The following is a 16,391-nucleotide window of genomic DNA, read 5'->3' as shown; positions in this document are numbered from 1 at the left end:
TTCCCTATTTAGTGCTGTACTTTAGCCTTATGGGCCCTGGTCAAAAGTTGTGCACTACATAGGGAATAGGGTGCTATTTGGGATGAAAACCATATCTCTTACAAATTGCCCAGCACTCTCCAAGTCCCTACAGAGACAGATTGGGGGACAGATGGGGGGATGAAGGTGTGGGAAGGCTAGAATAGACTAGGACTGAACTTCCCAGGGTTGGGCTGGAGGAACTGAATGAACCTTTTAATGCAGTGCTGTCGATCTTGCGCCTTTACAGAGAGTCATGTAACATCTCATTTTGATCACAGCATAGTAAACTCCACCCTGAGAGCTCTGTCATTATGGGGAAACGGTACACCCCAAACAGTGTTCAGTTTAAATGAAATATCAGATTCACACAGAAACAGACTGCTCATTTTTCCTTTATTCTCCCTGATAGTCATCAGTTGAAGTATCCTGGGGAATCTCAGAGCTTTGATGTCAATAGCATGTATGACCCCCTCAAAAGTAGGGCTTTGTACAGTCGTGGTCAAAAGTTTTGAGAATGACACAAGTATTGGTCTTCACAAAGTTCACTGCTTCAGTGTTATGAGATATTTTTGTCAGATGGTACTATGGTATACTGAAGTATAATTACAAGCATTCCGTAAGTTTCAAAGGCTTTCATTGACAATTACATTAAGTTTATGCAAAGAGTCAATATTTGCAGTGTTGACCCATCTTTTTCAAGACCTCTGCAATCCGTCCTGGCATGCTGTCAATTAACTTCTGGGCCACATACATTTACATTTACATTTAAGTCATTTAGCAGACGCTCTTATCCAGAGCGACTTACAGTTAGTGAGTGCATACATTATTTTTAATACTGGCCCACCGTGGGAATTGAACCCACAACCCTGGCGTTGCAAATGCCATGCTCTACCAACTGAGCTACATCCCTGCCGGCCATTCCCTCCCCTACCCTGGACGACGCAGGGCCAATTATGCGCCGCCCCATGGATCTCCCAGTCGCGGCCAGCTACGACAGAGCCTCCACATCCTGACTGATGGCAGCCCATTCTTGCATAATCAATGCTTGGAGTTTGTCAGAATTTGTGGGTTTTTGTTTGTCCACCCGCCTCTTGAGGATCGACCACAAGTTCTCAATGGGATTAAGGTCTGGGGAGTTTCCTGGCCATGGACCCAAAATGTTGATGTTTTGTTCCCCGAGCCACTTAGTTATCGCTTTTGCCTTATGGCAAGGTGCTCCATCATGCTGGAAAAGGCATTGGTCGTCACCAAACTGTTCTTGGATGGTTGGGAGAAGTTGCTCTCGGAGGATGTGTTGGTACCATTCTTTATTCATGGCTGTGTTCTTAGGCAAAATTGTGAGTGAGCCCACTCCCTTGACTGAGAAGTAACCCCACACATGAATGGTCTCAGGATGCTTTACTGTTGGCATGACACAGGACTGATGGTAGCGCTCAACTTGTCTTCTCCGGACAAGGTGTTTTCCGGATGCCCCAAACAATCAGAAAGTGGATTCATCAGAGAAAATGACTTTACCCCAGTCCTCAGCAGTCCAATCCCTGTACCTTTTGCAGAATATCAGTCTGTCCCTGATGTTTTTCCTGGAGAGAAGTGGCTTCTTTGCTGCCCTTCTTGACACCAGGCCATCCTCCAAAAGTCTTCGCCTCACTGTGCATGCAGATGCACTCACGCCTGCCTGCTGCCATTCCTGAGCAAGCTCTGCACTGGTGGTGCCCCGATCCCGCAGCTGAATCAACTTTAGGAGACGGTCCTGGCGCTTGCTGGACTTTCTTGGGCGCCCTGACGCCTTCTTCACAACAATTGAACCTCTCTCCTTGAAGTTCTTGATGATCCGAGAAATGGTTGATTTAGGTGCAATCTTACTAGCAGCAATATCCTTGCCTGTGAAGCCCTTTTTGTGCAAAGCAGTGATGACGGCACATGTTTCCTTGCAGGTAACCATGGTTAACAGAGGAAGAACAATTATTTCAAGCACCACCCTCCTTTTAAAGCTTCCAGTCTGTTATTCTAACTCAATAAGCATGACAGAGTGATCTCCAGCCTTGTCCTCGTCAACACTCTCACCTGTGTTAACGAGAGAATCACTGACATGATGGCAGCTGGTCCTTTTGTGGCAGGGCTGAAATGCAGTGGGAATGTTTTTTGGGGATTAAGTTCATTTTCATGGCAAAGAGGGACTTTGCAATTACATTTACATTTTTATTTTTAAATTTTTAGTAATTTAGCAGACGCTCTTATCCAGAGCGACTTACAGTTAGTGAGTGCATACATTTTTCATACTGTCCCCCCGTGGGAATCGAACCCACAACTCTAGTGTTGCAAGCGCCATGCTCGACCAACTGAGCTACAGGAGGGCCAATTAATTGCAATTCATCTGATCACTCTTCATGACATTCTGGAGTATATGCAAATTATGGTGGAAAATAAGTATTTGGTCAATAACAAAAGTTTCTCAATACTTTGTTATATACCCTTTGTTGGCAATGACACAGGTCAAACGTTTTCTGTAAGTCTTCACAAGGTTTTCACACACTGTTGCTGGTATTTTGGCCCATTCCTCCATGCAGATCTCCTCTAGAGCAGTGATGTTTTGGGGCTGTCGCTGGGCAACACGGACTTTCAACTCCCTCCAAAGATTTTCTATGGGGTTGAGATCTGGAGACTGGCTAGGCCACTCCAGGACCTTGAAATGCTTCTTACGAAGCCACTCCTTCGTTGGCCGGGCGGTGTGTTTGGGATCATTGTCATGCTGAAAGACCCAGCCACGTTTCATCTTCAATGCCCTTGCTGATGGAAGGAGGTTTTCACTCAAAATCTCATGATACATGGCCCCATTAATTCTTTCCTTTACACGGATCAGTCGTCCTGGTCCCTTTGCAGAAAAACAGCCCCAAAGCATGATGTTTCCACCCCCATGCTTCACAGTAGGTATGGTGTTCTTTGGATGCAACTCAGCATTCTTTGTCCTCTAAACACGACGAGTTTAGTTTTTACCAAAAAGTTATATTTTGGTTTCATCTGACCATATGACATTCTCCCAATCCTCTTCTGGATGCACTCTAGCAAACTTCAGACGGGCCTGGACATACTGGCTTAAGCAGGGGGACACGTCTGGCACTGCACGATTTGAGTCCCTGGCGGCGTAGTGTGTTACTGATGGTAGGCTTTGTTACTTTGGTCCCAGCTCTCTGCAGGTCATTCACTAGGTCCCACCGTGTGGTTCTGGGATTTTTGCTCACCGTTCTTGTGATCATTTTGACCCCACAGGGTGAGATCTTGCGTGGAGCCCCAGATCGAGGGAGATTATCAGTGGTCTTGTATGTCTTCCATTTCCTAATAATTGCTCCCACAGTTGATTTCTTCAAACCAAGCTGCTTACCTTTTGCAGATTCAGTCTTCCCAGCCTGGTGCAGGTCTACAATTTTGTTTCTGGTGTCCTTTGACAGCTCTTTGGTCTTGGCCATAGTGGAGTTTGGAGTGTGACTGTTTGAGGTTGTGGACAGGTGTCTTTTATACTGATAACAAGTTCAAACAGGTGCCATTAATACAGGTAACGAGTGGAGGACAGAGGAGCCTCTTAAAGAAGAAGTTACAGGTCTGTGAGAGCCAGAAATCTTGCTTGTTTGTAGGTGACCAAATACTTATTTTCCACCATAATTTGTAAATAAATTCATTAAAAATCCTACAATGTGATTTTCTGGAATTTTTTTCTGATTTTGTCTGTCATAGTTGACGTGTACCTATGATGAAAATTACAGGCCTCTCTCATCTTTTTCAGTGGGAGAACTTGCACAATTGGTGGCTGACTAAATACTTTTTCCCCCACTGTAGGTGCCATTTGAGACTCATAGGTTACTGTAGGTCACAGCCAAGACCATGTTTGTCGGGATGTTGTTGTGAGATCTATCTTTATCGCAGAGCTTTGATGTTACCTCTTCCTGTTTCTGGGGCTCTGCAGCTGCTGCATCCGGCATTAATCAAGTAGAAATGTATAGACTGGTTATGAAAACTTCTCTCTCTCTCTGTGTGTGTTGTCAAACCTGTCTGTTCCGTATTACTAGCTGCAGTGTTCCATGGTAATAACACCTCACCATTGTAGCAGTGATTACACAACACCAGAGATACAGTGTTACAGTGGTCTCTCCCAGGACCGTTCCTATAGATAGTGTCCTCTCCCAGGACCGTTCCTATAGATACAGTGGTCTCTCCCAGGGCCGTTCCTATAGATACAGTGGTCTCTCCTAGGACCGTTCCTATAGATACAGTGTCCTCTTCCAGGGCCGTTCCTATAGATACAGTGGTCTCTCCCAGGACCGTTCCTATAGATACAGTGTCCTCTTCCAGGGCCGTTCCTATAGATACAGTGTCCTCTTCCAGGGCCGTTCCTATAGATACAGTGTTACAGTGTCCTCTCCCAGGGCCGTTCCTATAGATACAGTGGTCTCTCCCAGGGCCGTTCCTATAGATACAGTGTCCTCTTCCAGGGCCGTTCCTATAGATACAGTGTTACAGTGTCCTCTCCCAGGACCGTTCCTATAGATACAGTGGTCTCTCCCAGGGCCGTTCCTATAGATACAGTGTCCTCTCCCAGGACCGTTCCTATAGATACAGTGTCCTCTCCCAGGACCGTTCCTATAGATACAGTGTCCTCTTCCAGGGCCGTTCCTATAGATACAGTGTTACAGTGTCCTCTCCCAGGGCCGTTCCTATAGATACAGTGGTCTCTCCCAGGGCCGTTCCTATAGATACAGTGTCCTCTTCCAGGGCCGTTCCTATAGATACAGTGGTCTCTCCCAGGGCCGTTCCTATAGATACAGTGTCCTCTTCCAGGGCCGTTCCTATAGATACAGTGTTACAGTGTCCTCTCCCAGGACCGTTCCTATAGATACAGTGGTCTCTCCCAGGACCGTTCCTATAGATACAGTGGTCTCTCCCAGGACCATTCCGATAGCTACAGGTTGTTGTCGTTCAATCAATCACATTTATTTTATAAAGCCCTTTTTTTACATCCGGAGTTATCACAAGGTGCTTAACAGATGGTTGTTGTGTTAATCACTGCCACAGTGGATTGGCTGGAATGGTGTGGTTCTGTCGTTTAGCTAGTTGAGGGAACTGGAGAGGACTAACCTTAAGAGCAGGTTTATTGTTTTATTTATTTTATTTAACCTTTATTTAACCATGTAAGCCAGTTGAGAACAAGTTCTCATTTACAACTGCGACCTGGCCAAGATAAAGCAAAGCAGTGCGGTAAAAACAACAACAACACAGAGTTACATATGGAATAAACAAAACGTACAGTCAATAACACAATAGAAAATCTATATACAGTGTGTGCAAATGTAGTAAGTTATGGAGGTAAGGCAATAAATAGGCCATAGTGCAAAATAATTACAATTTAGTATTATCACTGGAGTGATAGAATGTGCAGAAGATGATGTGCAAATAGAGATACTGGGGTGCAAATGAGCAAAATAAATAACAATATGGGGATGAGGTAGTTGGGTGGGCTAATTACAGATGGGCTGTGTACAGGTGCAGTGATCGGTAAGCTGCTCTGACAACTGATGCTTAAAGTTAGTGAGGGAGATAAGAGTCTCCAGCTTCAGAGATTTTTGCAGTTCGTTCCAGTCATTAGCAGCAGAGAACTGGAAGGAATGGCGGCCAAAGGAGGTGTTGGCTTTGGGGATGACCTGCTGGAGAGCATACTAGGGGTGGGTGTTGCTATGGTGACCAACACCGCTGGTGTTTTGCAAGGCAAAGCCTCAACCCAGAAACATGTTTTGTGTGTGTGTGTGGCCTCATTTGCGTCCTGCTGCTTTCCAACTCTTACACAAGCTCAGTCTGAGTTACAGCAGTAGACTTGATTGTGTGTTTTGGATCATTGTCTTGCTGCATGACCCAGCTGCGCTTCAGCTTCAGCTCACAGACGGATGGCCTGACATTCTCCTGTAGAATTCTCTGATACAGAGCAGAATTCATGGTTCCTTCTATTAAGGCAAGTCTGAGCAGCCCAGCAGACCCCCCAGGGCCAGGACTGAGCAGCCCACCAGCTAGAGATTGCCTAAATAGGTAACTCCCATTTACATTACATTTACATTATTTAGCAGACGCTCTTATCCAGAGCGACTTACAGTTAGTGAATACATACTGGCCCCCCGTGGGAATCGAACCCACAACCCTGGCGTTGCAAACACCATGCTCTATCAACTGAGCTACATCCCTGCCGGCCATTCCCTCCCCTACCCTGGACGACGCTGGGCCAATTGTGTGCCGCCCATGAGTCTCCCGGTCGCGGCCGGCTGCGACAGAGCCTGGATTCGAACCAGGATCTCTAGTGGCACAGTTAGCACTGCGATGCAGCGCCTTAGACCACTGCGCCACTCAGGAGTACACTCCCCTCACGTGGGCATGTTTTCAACATACTCCTTTTGTCGTACAGTATTCCATATAAGGCATCCAGACCTTATGAAGGTTGCACAGTATACCCTTAATCAAATCTAGTGATACATAATTTGACATTTCTACAATCCATTGTGACATTGTGGGAGGATAACCAACCTTCCAATTAATGGCAATGCTTTTCTTAGCTGCTATAAATGCTTGGTTACACAGTTTCTTCTGATAAGTCTCCAGTATCAACATTTTTAGCAAACAAAAACAGGGAGAAGAGAGATCTGTAGACATGCTGAGATAAAAGAACATACACTTTGCCAGAATTCAGCCAGCCTTCACAAGAGCATAACATATGCAAATATGTCCTCTTTTGTGTATTACACCTCCAGCAGAGGAATTACATTTCTGAGTGCATGATATTCAGTTTCACTGGCATATAGTACGTTCTATGGATGGTCTTGAACTGCAGTAATTTATGCCCGAGATTATATGAACATGACTGGGCATTCAAACATATCTGTATCTATTCATCATCATCAATAGCGTCTCCCAGGTCTTCCTCACATTTTTTTGTACATGTTAGTGTCATCGGGAAAACCCACCAACCCTTGATACAGTTTGGAAATCGACTTTAAAAATAGGTTTGTCAGACTACCTTTAAATAGTTTAAATCTTTGAAGCTTCTGGCTTGTCCAGTGTTTGCTGCACAGAGAGAATAAAGTGTTGTATCGGCAAAAGTTCACCTCAGCTCCGTCACAGACGGGTCTTCCCTGGCTGCCTGACCCTGCTGAGACCCCTGTCACCACCTGATCCTGCTCGGATGAGGCATGACAAAGAATGACCCTGGTGAACATTTATACATTATATTATCCAAGAATAGAATCAATGGTTCAATAATTGAAATGACAATTATTCCCAGAATGTAGCCTACCCATCAAATCAAGATGAACCTTTGTATCCATTCACTGATTGTTAAAATATACTGCAAAATTCACCTGCGCTCCGTAGACTGGTCTTCCCTGGCTGTCTGACCCTGCTGGGACACCTGTCACCATCTGATCCTGCGAAGAGATGATGAGCATAGTGTTGTGTACTGACTGTGCACCATGACAGTGAAGCCCGTAGAGCTGTTTATACCGTGTCAGTGTGAAAAGTAGGGAATTATCTAGGTCCCCAGTGAAAGTTGCGCCCCTGGCCAATGATGACTTTAAAACAGTCTGTGACAGGAGAAACTGAGGATGAGATCATCAACATTGTAGTTACTCCACAATACTAACGTAATTGACAGAGTGAAAAGAAGGAAGCCTGTATAGAATAAAAAATATTCCAAAACACGCAGCCTAAAGTAATACTGCAAAAAAAAAAGTGGATAAAGAAAGGAACTTGATGTCCTGAATACAAACCGTTATGTTTGGGGCAATTACAACACAACACATCACTGAGTACCAAGCATGGTGGTAGCTGCATCATGTTATGGGTATGCTTGTCATCAGCAAGGACTAGGGAGTTTTTTAGGATAAAAATAAAGGGAATAGAGCTAAGCACAGGCAAAACCTTAGAGGAAAAGCTGCTTTCCAACAGACATTGGGAGACAAATTTACCTTTTCAGCAGGACAATAACCTAAAACACAAATTACAATTAAATCGCACCTTGTAACACAACAATGTGGAAAAAATCAAGGGGTGTGAATACTTTCTGAAGGCACTGTATATCAACAAAAACAATTATACATTTAACATAATACAAAAGAAGAAAACTAATCACAACAATTGATGAATTAAATCTACAAGAGTTCATGTGTATGACAAGGTGGGAGCTACTGTCTCTGTTATATTATGACAGACCAGGACATAATCTGGAGCTAGATCTACTGTCTATATGATATTATGACAGACCAGGACATAATCTGGAGCTAGATCTACTGTCTATATGATATTATGACAGACCAGGACATAATCTGGAGCTAGATCTACTGTCTCTCTAATATTATGACAGAACAGGACATAATCTGGAGCTAGATCTACTGTCTCTATTATATTATGACAGACCAGGACATAATCTGGAGCTAGATCTACTGTCTATATGATATTATGACAGACCAGGACATAATCTGGAGCTAGATCTACTGTCTCTATTATATTATGACAGACCAGGACATAATCTGGAGCTAGATCTACTGTCTCTCTAATATTATGACAGACCAGGACATAATCTGGAGCTAGATCTACTGTCTCTATTATATTATGACAGACCAGGACATAATCTGGAGCTAGATCTACTGTCTCTCTAATATTATGACAGAACAGGACATAATATGGAGCTAGATCTACTGTCTATATGATATTATGACAGACCAGGAAATAATCTGGAGCTAGATCTACTGTCTCTATTATATTATGACAGACCAGGACATAATCTGGAGCTAGATCTATTGTCTCTATGATATTATGACAGACCAGGACATAATCTGCAGCTAGATCTACTGTCTCTCTTATATTATGACAGACCAGGACATAATCTGGAGCTAGATCTACTGTCTCTATGATATTATGACAGACCAGGACATAATCTGGAGCTAGATCTACTGTCTATATGATATTATGACAGACCAGGACATAATCTGGAGCTAGATCTACTGTCTCTATTATATTATGACAGACCAGGACATAATCTGGAGCTAGATCTACTGTCTCTCTAATATTATGACAGACCAGGACATAATCTCGAGCTAGATCTACTGTCTCTATTATATTATGACAGACCAGGACATAATCTCGAGCTAGATCTACTGTCTCTATTATATTATGACAGACCAGGACATAATCTGGAGCTAGATCTACTGTCTCTCTAATATTATGACAGACCAGGACATAATCTGGAGCTAGATCTACTGTCTCTATTATATTATGACAGACCAGGACATAATCTGGAGCTAGATCTACTGTCTATATGATATTATGACAGACCAGGACATAATCTGGAGCTAGATCTACTGTCTATATGATATTATGACAGACCAGGACATAATCTGGAGCTAGATCTACTGTCTATATGATATTATGACAGACCAGGATATAATCTGGAGCTAGATCTACTGTCTATATGATATTATGACAGACCAGGACATAATCTGGAGCTAGATCTACTGTCTATATGATATTATGACAGACCAGGACATAATCTGGAGCTAGATCTACTGTCTCTCTAATATTATGACAGACCAGGACATAATCTGGAGCTAGATCTACTGTCTCTATTATGTTATGACAGACCAGGACATAATCTGGAGCTAGATCTACTGTCTCTCTAATATTATGACAGACCAGGACATAATCTGGAGCTAGATCTACTGTCTCTATTATGTTATGACAGACCAGGACATAATCTGGAGCTAGATCTACTGTCTCTTTTATATTATGACAGACCAGGACATAATCTGGAGCTAGATCTACTGTCTCTATTATATTATGACAGACCAGGACATAATCTGGAGCTAGATCTACTGTCTATATGATATTATGACAGACCAGGACATAATCTGGAGCTAGATTTACTGTCTCTATGATATTATGACAGACCAGGACATAATCTGGAGCTAGATCTACTGTCTCTATTATATTATGACAGACCAGGACATAATCTGGAGCTAGATCTACTGTCTCTCTAATATTATGACAGTCCAGGACATAATCTGGAGCTAGATCTACTGTCTCTATTATATTATGACAGACCAAGACATAATCTGGAGCTAGATCTACTGTCTATATGATATTATGACAGACCAGGACATAATCTGGAGCTAGATCTACTGTCTCTATTATATTATGACAGACCAGGACATAATCTGGAGCTAGATCTACTGTCTCTATTATATTATGACAGACCAGGACATCATCTGGAGCTAGATCTACTGTCTATATGATATTATGACAGACCAGGACATAATCTGGAGCTAGATCTACTGTCTCTATTATATTATGACAGACCAGGACATAATCTGGAGCTAGATCTACTCTCTCTATTATATTATGACAGACCAGGACATAATCTGGAGCTAGATCTACTGTCTCTATTATATTATGACAGACCAGGACATAATCTGGAGCTAGATCTACTGTCTATATGATATTATGACAGACCAGGACATAATCTGGAGCTAGATCTACTGTCTCTATTATATTATGACAGACCAGGACATAATCTGGAGCTAGATCTACTGTCTCTATTATATTATGACAGACCAGGACATAATCTGGAGCTAGATCTACTGTCTCTATTATATTATGACAGACCAGGACATAATCTGGAGCTAGATCTACTGTCTATATGATATTATGACAGACCAGGACATAATCTGGAGCTAGATCTACTGTCTCTATTATATTATGACAGACCAGGACATAATCTGGAGCTAGATCTACTGTCTCTATGATATTATGCCAGACCAGGACATAATCTGGAGCTAGATCTACTGTCTATATGATATTATGACAGACCAGGACATAATCTGGAGCTAGATCTACTGTCTCTATGATATTATGACAGACCAGGACATAATCTGGAGCTAGATCTACTGTCTCTATTATATTATGACAGACCAGGACATAATCTGGAGCTAGATCTACTGTCTCTATTATATTATGACAGACCAGGACATAATCTGGAGCTAGATCTACTGTCTCTATTATATTATGACAGACCAGGACATAATCTGGAGCTAGATCTACTGTCTCTATTATATTATGACAGACCAGGACATAATCTGGAGCTAGATCTACTGTCTCTTTTATATTATGACAGACCAGGACATAATCTGGAGCTAGATCTACTGTCTATATGATATTATGACAGACCAGGACATAATCTGGAGCTAGATCTACTGTTTCTATTATATTATGACAGACCAGGACATAATCTGGAGCTAGATCTACTGTCTCTATTATATTATGACAGACCAGGACATAATCTGGAGCTAGATCTACTGTCTCTATGATATTATGACAGACCAGGACATAATCTGGAGCTAGATCTACTGTCTCTATTATATTATGACAGACCAGGACATAATCTGGAGCTAGATCTACTGTCTCTATTATATTATGACAGACCAGGACATAATCTGGAGCTAGATCTACTGTCTATATGATATTATGACAGACCAGGACATAATCTGGAGCTAGATCTACTGTCTCTATTATATTATGACAGACCAGGACATAATCTGGAGCTAGATCTACTGTCTCTCTAATATTATGACAGACCAGGACATAATCTGGAGCTAGATCTACTGTCTCTCTAATATTATGACAGAACAGGACATAATATGGAGCTAGATCTACTGTCTCTATGATATTATGACAGACCAGGACATAATCTGGAGCTAGATCTACTGTCTCTCTAATATTATGACAGACCAGGACATAATCTGGAGCTAGATCTACTGTCTCTCTAATATTATGACAGAACAGGACATAATATGGAGCTAGATCTACTGTCTATATGATATTATGACAGACCAGGAAATAATCTAGAGCTAGATCTACTGTCTCTATTATATTATGACAGACCAGGACATAATCTGGAGCTAGATCTATTGTCTCTATGATATTATGACAGACCAGGACATAATCTGCAGCTAGATCTACTGTCTCTATTATATTATGACAGACCAGGACATAATCTGGAGCTAGATCTACTGTCTATATGATATTATGACAGACCAGGACATAATCTGGAGCTAGATTTACTGTCTCTATGATATTATGACAGACCAGGACATAATCTGGAGCTAGATCTACTGTCTCTATTATATTATGACAGACCAGGACATAATCTGGAGCTAGATCTACTGTCTCTCTAATATTATGACAGACCAGGACATAATCTGGAGCTAGATCTACTGTCTCTATTATATTATGACAGACCAGGACATAATCTGGAGCTAGATCTACTGTCTATATGATATTATGACAGACCAGGACATAATCTGGAGCTAGATCTACTGTCTCTATTATATTATGACAGACCAGGACATAATCTGGAGCTAGATCTACTGTCTCTATTATATTATGACAGACCAGGACATAATCTGGAGCTAGATCTACTGTCTATATGATATTATGACAGACCAGGACATAATCTGGAGCTAGATCTACTGTCTCTATTATATTATGACAGACCAGGACATAATCTGGAGCTAGATCTACTGTCTATATGATATTATGACAGACCAGGACATAATCTGGAGCTAGATCTACTGTCTCTATTATATTATGACAGACCAGGACATAATCTGGAGCTAGATCTACTCTATTATATTATGACAGACCAGGACATAATCTGGAGCTAGATCTACTGTCTCTATTATATTATGACAGACCAGGACATAATCTGGAGCTAGATCTACTGTCTATATGATATTATGACAGACCAGGACATAATCTGGAGCTAGATCTACTGTCTCTATTATATTATGACAGACCAGGACATAATCTGGAGCTAGATCTACTGTCTCTCTAATATTATGACAGACCAGGACATAATCTGGAGCTAGATCTACTGTCTCTATTATATTATGACAGACCAGGACATAATCTGGAGATAGATCTACTGTCTCTATTATATTATGACAGACCAGGACATAATCTGGAGCTAGATCTACTGTCTATATGATATTATGACAGACCAGGACATAATCTGGAGCTAGATCTACTGTCTCTATTATATTATGACAGACCAGGACATAATCTGGAGCTAGATCTACTGTCTCTATTATATTATGACAGACCAGGACATAATCTGGAGCTAGATCTACTGTCTCTATTATATTATGACAGACCAGGACATAATCTGGAGCTAGATCTACTGTCTATATGATATTATGACAGACCAGGACATAATCTGGAGCTAGATCTACTGTCTCTATTATATTATGACAGACCAGGACATAATCTGGAGATAGAGCTACTGTCTCTATTATATTATGACAGACCAGGACATAATCTGGAGCTAGATCTACTGTCTCTATTATATTATGACAGACCAGGACATAATCTGGAGCTAGATCTACTGTCTATATGACAGACCAGGACATAATCTGGAGCTAGATCTACTGTCTCTATTATATTATGACAGACCAGGACATAATCTGGAGCTAGATCTACTGTCTCTATGATATTATGACAGACCAGGACATAATCTGGAGCTAGATCTACTGTCTCTATTATATTATGACAGACCAGGACATAATCTGGAGCTAGATCTACTGTCTCTATGATATTATGACAGACCAGGACATAATCTGGAGCTAGATCTACTGTCTATATGATATTATGACAGACCAGGACATAATCTGGAGCTAGATCTACTGTCTCTATTATATTATGACAGACCAGGACATAATCTGGAGCTAGATCTACTGTCTATATGATATTATGACAGACCAGGACATAATCTGGAGCTAGATCTACTGTCTCTATTATATTATGACAGACCAGGACATAATCTGGAGCTAGATCTACTGTCTATATGATATTATGACAGACCAGGACATAATCTGGAGCTAGATCTACTGTCTCTATTATATTATGACAGACCAGGACATAATCTGGAGCTAGATCTACTGTCTATATGATATTATGACAGACCAGGACATAATCTGGAGCTAGATCTACTGTCTCTATTATATTATGACAGACCAGGACATAATCTGGAGCTAGATCTACTGTCTCTCTAATATTATGACAGACCAGGACATAATCTGGAGCTAGATCTACTGTCTCTATTATATTATGACAGACCAGGTCATAATCTGGAGCTAGATCTACTGTCTCTATTATATTATGACAGACCAGGACATAATCTGGAGCTAGATCTACTGTCTATATGATATTATGACAGACCAGGACATAATCTGGAGCTAGATCTACTGTCTCTATTATGTTATGACAGACCAGGACATAATCTGGAGCTAGATCTACTGTCTATATGATATTATGACAGACCAGGACATAATCTGGAGCTAGATCTACTGTCTCTATTATATTATGACAGACCAGGACATAATCTGGAGCTAGATCTACTGTCTATATGATATTATGACAGACCAGGACATAATCTGGAGCTAGATCTACTGTATCTATTATATTATGACAGACCAGGACATAATCTGGAGCTAGATCTACTGTCTATATGATATTATGACAGACCAGGACATAATCTGGAGCTAGATCTACTGTCTCTATTATATTATGACAGACCAGGACATAATCTGGAGCTAGCTCTACTGTCTATATGATATTATGACAGACCAGGACATAATCTGGAGCTAGATCTACTGTCTCTCTAATATTATGACAGACCAGGACATAATCTGGAGCTAGATCTACTGTCTCTATTATATTATGACAGACCAGGACATAATCTGGAGCTAGATCTACTGTCTATATGATATTATGACAGACCAGGACATAATCTGGAGCTAGATCTACTGTCTCTCTAATATTATGACAGACCAGGACATAATCTGGAGCTAGATCTACTGTCTCTCTAATATTATGACAGAACAGGACATAATATGGAGCTAGATCTATTGTCTATATGATATTATGACAGGCCAGGACATAATCTGCAGCTAGATCTACTGTCTCTATTATATTATGACAGACCAGGAAATAATCTAGAGCTAGATCTACTGTCTCTATTATATTATGACAGACCAGGACATAATCTGGAGCTAGATCTATTGTCTCTATGATATTATGACAGACCAGGACATAATCTGCAGCTAGATCTACTGTCTCTATTATATTATGACAGACCAGGACATAATCTGGAGCTAGATCTACTGTCTATATGATATTATGACAGACCAGGACATAATCTGGAGCTAGATTTACTGTCTCTATGATATTATGACAGACCAGGACATAATCTGGAGCTAGATCTACTGTCTCTATTATATTATGACAGACCAGGACATAATCTGGAGCTAGATCTACTGTCTCTCTAATATTATGACAGACCAGGACATAATCTGGAGCTAGATCTACTGTCTCTATTATATTATGACAGACCAGGACATAATCTGGAGCTAGATCTACTGTCTATATGATATTATGACAGACCAGGACATAATCTGGAGCTAGATCTACTGTCTCTATTATATTATGACAGACCAGGACATAATCTGGAGCTAGATCTACTGTCTCTATTATATTATGACAGACCAGGACATAATCTGGAGCTAGATCTACTGTCTATATGATATTATGACAGACCAGGACATAATCTGGAGCTAGATCTACTGTCTCTATTATATTATGACAGACCAGGACATAATCTGGAGCTAGATCTACTGTCTATATGATATTATGACAGACCAGGACATAATCTGGAGCTAGATCTACTGTCTCTATTATATTATGACAGACCAGGACATAATCTGGAGCTAGATCTACTCTATTATATTATGACAGACCAGGACATAATCTGGAGCTAGATCTACTGTCTCTATTATATTATGACAGACCAGGACATAATCTGGAGCTAGATCTACTGTCTATATGATATTATGACAGACCAGGACATAATCTGGAGCTAGATCTACTGTCTCTATTATATTATGACAGACCAGGACATAATCTGGAGCTAGATCTACTGTCTCTATTATATTATGACAGACCAGGACATAATCTCGAGCTAGATCTACTGTCTATATGATATTATGACAGACCAGGACATAATCTGCAGCTAGATCTACTGTCTCTATTATATTATGACAGACCAGGACATAATCTGGAGCTAGATCTACTGTCTCTCTAATATTATGACAGACCAGGACATAATCTGGAGCTAGATCTACTGTCTCTATTATATTATGACAGACCAGGACATAATCTGGAGATAGATCTACTGTCTCTATTATATTATGACAGACCAGGACATAATCTGGAGCTAGATCTACTGTCTATATGAT

The sequence above is a fragment of the Coregonus lavaretus genome (assembly GCF_964263955.1).
Source record: "Coregonus lavaretus genome assembly, contig: HAP1_SCAFFOLD_3221, whole genome shotgun sequence".
Lineage (NCBI taxonomy): Eukaryota > Metazoa > Chordata > Actinopteri > Salmoniformes > Salmonidae > Coregonus > Coregonus lavaretus.
Note: the sequence above shows the minus strand (reverse complement) of the source record.